Consider the following 7773-nt stretch of genomic DNA (forward strand, 5'->3'; position numbering starts at 1 on the left):
TAACTTCTGTGATGTCTCGGGTAACGTAAGCAAACTTGCTTAAAACAACTGTGATGTATTAGACATTCTACTAGGACTAAAAGTTGATTGTCCTCACCCACATATACCTTAGGGGGTGTCCTCTTCCTACAGAGTGTGCAGACTTTCTAGGGACAGCTTTTTGACTATCTTTGAAATTAGGTCATCATTAAAGTGTGGAGTCTCCATGCTTGTGAGGGAATCATTCAATATTGAAAAAGTTCTTTAATACTTTCTACTGATAACTGGAAAGGAGATATATTTTTAATTTATTATAGAAAAGGTATTTCAAATTCTGCAAACAAGTTAATGAAATAGGATAATGGAGAAACTTAGTGAACAGGTCTGATACCTGAACGGATATGAAATGCAGGCATGGGCATAGGTACAAAAATGACTACCATTACCTTGAATAGTATGTATCAAAAGGAGGAATATTTGGTTTTAGAAATACAGAAATTGTGAAGGAAGTATGTGATGAAAGTACGTATTTTTTTAATACCGTATTACTTTTTGTACCTTAGAATACATTTAATAAGAATCTGACAAGGGAAATGTTATGTATTTTCTATCTTGCATTTGGTATTTCAGAATAAAATTTACTAGGGGATTAAAAGATTTAAAAATTATGTTGGATAAATAGCCTTCTAATTTTTGTGATGTCAGGCAGACATCCTTATCTCACTAATGTGTTTTGATACCACAGGGGATAAAGCTTTCTAAGTATTTTCATCTTCATGGCTAATGGAATCAGAGATAGGCAGACGTGAGTGTCCTTCCTCTCTCTCCCTACTTCCTGTTTCCTTTGAAGTTCTGTAAAATGAAAGAAACACAAGAAGAGCTGCACTTAAAAGGAATGTTTCTGATTATCCATATATCCTATTTCTCCCCACAATTTATTTCTTATGTACCTGTATGTTGATAGTACTCTAATAAAAGGGAGAAATCCTGCCAAAAACTGATCACCCAATTATCTGGTCTACTTCCTATGTCTTTAATTTGAGATCTTCCTTTTTAAGTGTTCTTTCTTCCAGAAATTTTTTCTGGTGTCTTATCTTCCTCTCCTTTTTTGTTTTAATCCTTAGTCTATGCATACCTTCGATTTTATTACAACCTTTCATTCATTCATTCACTGAATGCCAGGCATATTCTGAGGGACTGATGGCATAGTCATGACTTAGGCGGCAGAAGATGCTGTCCTAGTGGATGCATTTCAGTGGAGAAGGCCTCACACAAAGAGGTGCTGGCATGTACTGACAGACTCCTTAGTCGTAGCTCCCTTCTTATTCATATGGCTCCCAAGCCTTTGCTTTTCCTCCTGCTACTACTGCTGCCCTGCTATCATCATTCACTTAAAGGATCCATCCAACATTTCCATCCTCTCATTCCTCAAATTTCTCAGTTCCAACAGTCTTTGTTTTTCTACCCAATCTCAACCACTCAGTGCCTCGGGTTAAGATACCACCTATAAATAGGGTCTACAAACTTTCTTGAGCATTCTCTATTTTTCTGCTTACTTACTATTCCCACTGTAAGAATTCCATAACCTTTTTAGAATGGCTGATCCACTGACTCTACCATTTATTTGTATCCATTGCCATCTAACAGCCATGCCCTTCTTTTTTTATTGACCTGTTTTATTGACTCTGTTGTTACCTTGAGTAATCATTTGTTTGTTTGCCTCTCGGTCCATATAAACCCTGTCCTTGGTTAAACTCAACTACCTGCTTCCTCTGCCTTTGCATCTCTGCATAGCCTGCATCTGGGAAGAAGGATGCAGCAACACTGACTAGTGTTTTCTGAATGACCGCAGTAGACAGGTGAGTCTGTAACCCTACCACATGGCTCTTGTCAGTGCACTTGGTGACTTTCTGAAAAAGATTTCAGACCTTTTCTTCTGTCTCCAACTCTGCGTCCTCACTTTTAGCTGATTATTTTGCTATTTCTATCCCCATGAAGGTGGATGCAATCAGAAGAGAACTTTCACACCTCATTTCCTGATCACCAGGTCTAACAGTCCGCCTGAATCTTTCCCCTTCCTCTCTGCTTTGGCTCTTCTTACAGTGCTAGACTTTACTGGTGATGGTGTAAAATCAACCCTTCCTCTTGTATCCTAGGTCACATCCTGTGTCGTCTGCTTTAGTTTTTTATTTGTTTCTTGTCCTGCATATGTACCTACTTTTGCTTTTGCTTTGCTTTTCTTTTCTCTTTCTTTTTCTTTCTTTCTGTCTTTCTTTCTTTCTTTCATTCATTCATTCATTCTAAAGGTTTTAATTATTTATTTCACAGAGATCACAAGCAGGCAGAGAGGCAGGCAGAAAACGGGATGTGGAGTAGGAAAGCAGACTCCCTGCTGAGCAGAGAGCCCGATGTGGGGCTTGATCCCAGGATCCTGAGATCATGACCTGAGCCGGAGGCAGAGGCTTAACCCGCTGTGCCACCCAGGCGCCCCCATATGTACCTGCCTTATGCATTATCAGTTGCTTTCCCCCTGCTTGGTTATTCCCATCAGCATGCAAACATAGTGTGGTTCCAACCTCCCCGCCCCACAAAAATCCCACTGTAGGTTCCCTTCCAGCTGCTGCCCCCATTCTTTGCTCTCCTTTATGGGAAATCTACTCAGAGGAGTTGTTCATTCTTCTTGCTTTTCCCTTGACCTTCTGACCAGGTTTATCCCCAATCTACGACTCATGCCACTGCTGACAGGGTCTCAATGAGCAAGTGGATGGCAGTACTGCTCACTCAGTTGTTAAGACCAAAAAATTTTGGCATCATCTTTGAATTTAACTTCTTTTACACCTCAGCTCCAGACTCTCAGCTAGTCTTGTCTGATCTAACTTCATCTTGCGCCGATCTCATACCTTCTGTCACTGGCTCCTTATACCAGGCTGCTGTCAACTCTTGACCAGACAGTATGCTAGCCCTCTTATTGGTAATCCTGTTTCACATTTTACTACTCACAGTCTGTTGCCACATAGTAGCTGGAACAATCTTTCAGAAGTGTTTGATTTTAATAGACCTTAAAATTTATCTGCTGGGTATCTTCCAGTAGCTTTCCGTCCACTCAGAATAAAATCCAAAGCCCTCAACATGGTGTGTAAGACTCATTAGGGACCGGCAAATTTTTGTATGAAATGGCTTGACAGTAAACGTTTCAGGCTTTGTAAGTCACCCAGGGTTTCAGTTACTTGTACTGGTGTCCCTGTTTTGACTTCCTGTTCTTCCTTTTTATAAGCTTTTAAAAATGTAAGAAATACTCTTAACTCTAGAGTCCTATAAAAACATTTGGCACTCAGGCTGCAGTTTGTCCGTCCTCTACCTCCGGGACCAGACACCAGCCCTGCATCAGGTTCTCTGCTTAGCAGGGAGCCTGCTACCCCCACCCCCATTTCTCTGCCTACTTTTGATCTCTCTCTCTTTCTGTCAAATGAATGAATGAATGAATGAATGAATGAATAAATAAATAAATAAATAAATACAAAGAAAACAAAACCACCTAGTTGTGCAATTGATGAGTCCACTATTCTGTATATATTTAAAGGGAACAGCCAAACTTTTGCTCAAAGTGGCGATACCATTTTACATTTCCTTCGGTAGTGTGGGTGAGTTTTAGGCGCTTTATATCCTCCCCATTCTTGGGCGTGTGCAGTGATATTCCGTTTGTGGGGGTTTTTTTGTTTTGTTTTTTGTTTTTCTTTTTTAAATTTACCTTCTGGTTTTAAACTGAATTTCCCTGGTGACAAATATCTTGAACATTATTTAATGTCATTACTGGCCATTCATATATCTTCTTTGGGGGAAGTCTTTTGATCATTATTTTTTAATTGGGCTGCTTTATTTGTACTGAGTTGTAGGACTTCATTAAATGTTCTGAATACAAATTTTTATGCAATACATTTATTGTTGGGAGAGACAGTCTGCCATGGGCCCTGAGTATCCCTGTATATTTATTCTGGTTACCCCAAGAAGACAAGGCACAACTCCTCCTTACCCAAACCATTTCTCAGTGTGGGGTTTGCAGTGAGCTGCCTTGAGAGGTAGTAAGGTCTTCTTGTAGACAGTGAGCAGACTTGTTATTAGTCAGTGAAACACTGGGGAGTCCCCCAAGCTTAGTATCCTATAATGCAATGCACTCCATGTGCAGGCATCCGTCAGGGAGGCCTGTGATGCCCCTGTGGGACATGGGGGATCGGAGAACCAGTAGACGCATAATAAAGTCCTTTGTCTCTAACTGAGGACTCCCGTGTTTTCTGCCATCTCTAACAAACCATAATGGGCTAACGTAGCTTGTTATGTAGAGTTAAGTCTCATTCTTCACACTTCTTAGTTTGTACTGCAGATATTTTCTCCTAGTCTGTGGTTTACTTTTCATGGTCTTAACGAAACTATCTTAAGAGTTGTTTGCAAAGCGGAAGGTTGAAATTTTGATGAAGTCTAATTTATCATTTTTATAGTTAATGCCATTTGTCCTAAGAAATCTTTGCCTTCCTGAAGGTAGTGAAGATTGTCATCTATGTTTTCTTGTAGACATTAAATTTTACCTTGTAAATTTAGATCCAAGGTCTAGGTTCACTTTCTCTCATTTGGATGTCCAGTTCTTCCAGTACTATTTGTTGATGAGACTCTTGCCCCGTTGAATTTCATTAACACTGTTGTTGAAAGTCATTGACCACGTAGGAGCAAGTGTATTTCTGGAGTCTGTTCTATTGATACCATTCTAGCTTGATTACAGTAGCTTTATAGTAAGTCTTGAAATCAGGGGAAATCCCCCCAACTTTATTCTTCTAAATTATTCTATTTTAGGTTTCCTGCATTTCTGTATATATTTTGTTTATTTATTTCCATATAAATTTTAGAAGCTGCTTTTTAGTTTCTGCAAAACTTACTGATATTTCAATGGTGAATGCATCGAATATATAGATTGTTCTTCAGAAAATGCATTTCTCAACAATGTCTTTAAAATAGCAAGTCTTCTGTTGACATGTCATGAACCTGGCATACCATCATTTATTTAGGTTACCTTTAATACCTCCTCACAATGTTTTGTACTTCTTAGAATATAAGTATTTCTCTTCTTTTTTTAGAAATTTTCCTGAGTATTTTGTGAGGGCTCTTTTGATGCTACTAAAAATGAGAAGTAGTAAAATTTTATTTCCCCAATGTGAGTAGTATTTAGAAATAAAATTAGTTTGAGCTTTTATTCTGTGATCTTGCTAAATTCATGTAGACGATTTCATTTGCAAATAGGCAGTTTTACTACTTCTTTTCTAAACTGTCTATTGTCATTGCCTTACCACACTAGCTAGTATCTCCAGTATAATACTGAACCGAATGGTAAGAGCCAAGATGTTTCTTGTGTTCTTGCTTTTAGGGGAACCAAAGTATTGTTTTAACCAACATGGGAATTATAGTAGCTGGAAGATTTTATGAATGGGGGTATATGATGTTCTATTTTGTATCATGAAACAAACTGAAGAATTATTAAGTTCAGTTATCCAACAATCTCTGAATCTCCTAGAACTTCCATTTCATGGAATTGACCTCTTTTGGCTCGACTGAGTTTACCTTTAACTATAGTCAGATGGTGGAAGAGTACAAATTCTAATGTTTTAAGATGACTAAGTCATTACCTTTCATAATAGAAGTCAAAGGTAATACTGAAAACTTACAAGTTTAAAGAGAACAGAGTGAACATCTGATTTACACATTAAGTAGCTATCAGAAGAAAGTTAAGGGAATGAAATTGATTGTCTCTGAAAGATAGGGTTAAGTGGTGGGGCAGGAAACTGCTTTTTTTTTTTTTATCTTATTTCATTTTTTTCAAATTCATTTACTGCTTTTTATTCTTACGTTTGAAAAGTATTGATGAGATGGTCTTACCCATTTATTATTGAAGGGAACCGAGTTGATCACATCAGTTTTGGTTTGTTTTGAAGCCCTCTCCCCTCCATCATCATTATTTCAATGATAAATTCAGAGTACTGAATCAAATACTACAACTATCAAGTACTCCAAAAAGATCATCTGGTTTAACTTCTGTTGGCATACATTTGGATTAAAAATATTGGCCTGATAGTATGCACATGAAGCTTGAAAAATTAAGATACCAAGAAATTGTGCTAAGCAACCTACATGCCCAATGATACTGGTCTAAATTAGGTAAGTAATTAAGTATGTTAATAGTCTCTAGGCAGGAAAAAAAATTTCATTGAAGATGCTAGGATGTGTTTATGAAACATGACTAAAAATAAAAGTAGTCTACAGAACAGTGTGTGTGCTATAATATTTTTGAAAGTAAAGTACAGGTATTTATGAATGTATATGAGATATTATGTATATATTCTTTTTTTTTTTTTTAAGATTTATTTATTTATTTGACAGAGAGAGAGAGAGAGATCACAAGTAGGCAGAGAGGCAGGCAGAGAGAGAGGAAGGGAAGCAGGCTCTCTGCTCAGCAGAGATGTGGGACTCGATGTGGGACTCGATCCCAGGACCCTGAGATCATGACCTGAGCCGAAGGCAGCGGCTTAACCCACTGAGCCACCCAGGCGCCCTATGTATATATTCTTATATGAGGAAAAAATACACCTCAATACCAAATATTCATTTTGGGGCTTTTTTGTTTTCCCTATTGCTTTTTTGTTTTCCAGATTTTCTGTGTTGGTCACGTAATACATAATTTAAAGCAGGAAAAGATGCTGATAAACACTATGTCAGGACAAGTTAAATATATTCTCTTTAATGATACATAATGTAATCACTGATTTTATTTTTAAAAAGTACTTATTTTCACCATTTCAGTTCCGCTTTCCACTTTATTTTCTTTATTCTGAGATTTGCTTATAATTGTCTTTAGTAAATTACCACATTGCTATTGATGAAAACCATCAGTCTTTCCCATGCCAATTTGTTTTGCATTATTGGGAAAGTTTCCTTGGACAATATTATGGCAAATTAATAATAAGAAAGAAAAATAAAAAAAAATGCATCTAATTTCCTGCCATCCGTACTAACGTGCTTTTGAACATGTATTAATTCCTCCCCTTTGAATGTATAATCTGTAATTGACATAGATACAATTCCGGACTTGACTGTTCATCATGCTCATCATTTTCCATCTGGACTGTCTTTGTGTTTTCTTAACGGGTCCTCTAATGCTACTGATCTGAGAATAAAAGTCAAAGTTCCTTTGGTGGTCTGTGAGGTTGCAGTCCCTTCCATCACAGCTTTTCAGTTACCAGTATGCTTACTTCTCTCTCCCTTCATATCTTTACTCTAATATTCAAGTTTGAGGCCTTCAGATTTTTCTCTGAGTCTTTCTGTGAGCACACCATTTGAAATTGCCAACCACCTCCTGGGCTCCTTAATCCTCTTCTCTGCTTTTGTTTTCCTGGAGCACTTTCTACTAGCCATAAAACAACTATTTTAACTGCTTATTTTTTTATTGTCTGCCTGGGTTTCTTCTCCATGGAGAAGAAAGCTCCATGCATCTAGGGATTTTTATCCCTTGTTTACTATTTTCTGTGTAATGCTTAGAACAATATCTGGCACTTAGTAAGTATTGAATATTGCCTGATGAGTGAACTCCAACTCTTACAATCTGCCAGAGTTAGCCTTCCAATACTGCCCTGGATAATCTAATTGGAGAGCGGTGCTCTGTCCCTCCATGATATGGCCGCTAGCTTCATTCTGTTGTAAGTGCTTCTGTTTTTTTTTTTTTTTTTTTGTGGTCCTACATATGTGCCATGTGTTAGT

At 37.6% G+C, this 7773-nt stretch overlaps 1 protein-coding gene across 3 annotated transcripts in view; it reads left to right on the forward strand.

Annotated features, from left to right (window-relative positions):
- The window catches only part of DIAPH3 (diaphanous related formin 3), a 506201-nt gene that overhangs the window by 120096 nt on the left and 378332 nt on the right, over positions 1 to 7773 (forward strand). The gene's annotated exons all lie outside the window — the stretch shown is intronic.

This window comes from Mustela lutreola, chromosome 13, assembly GCF_030435805.1.
Source record: "Mustela lutreola isolate mMusLut2 chromosome 13, mMusLut2.pri, whole genome shotgun sequence".
NCBI classification, from domain to species: Eukaryota; Metazoa; Chordata; class Mammalia; order Carnivora; family Mustelidae; genus Mustela; species Mustela lutreola.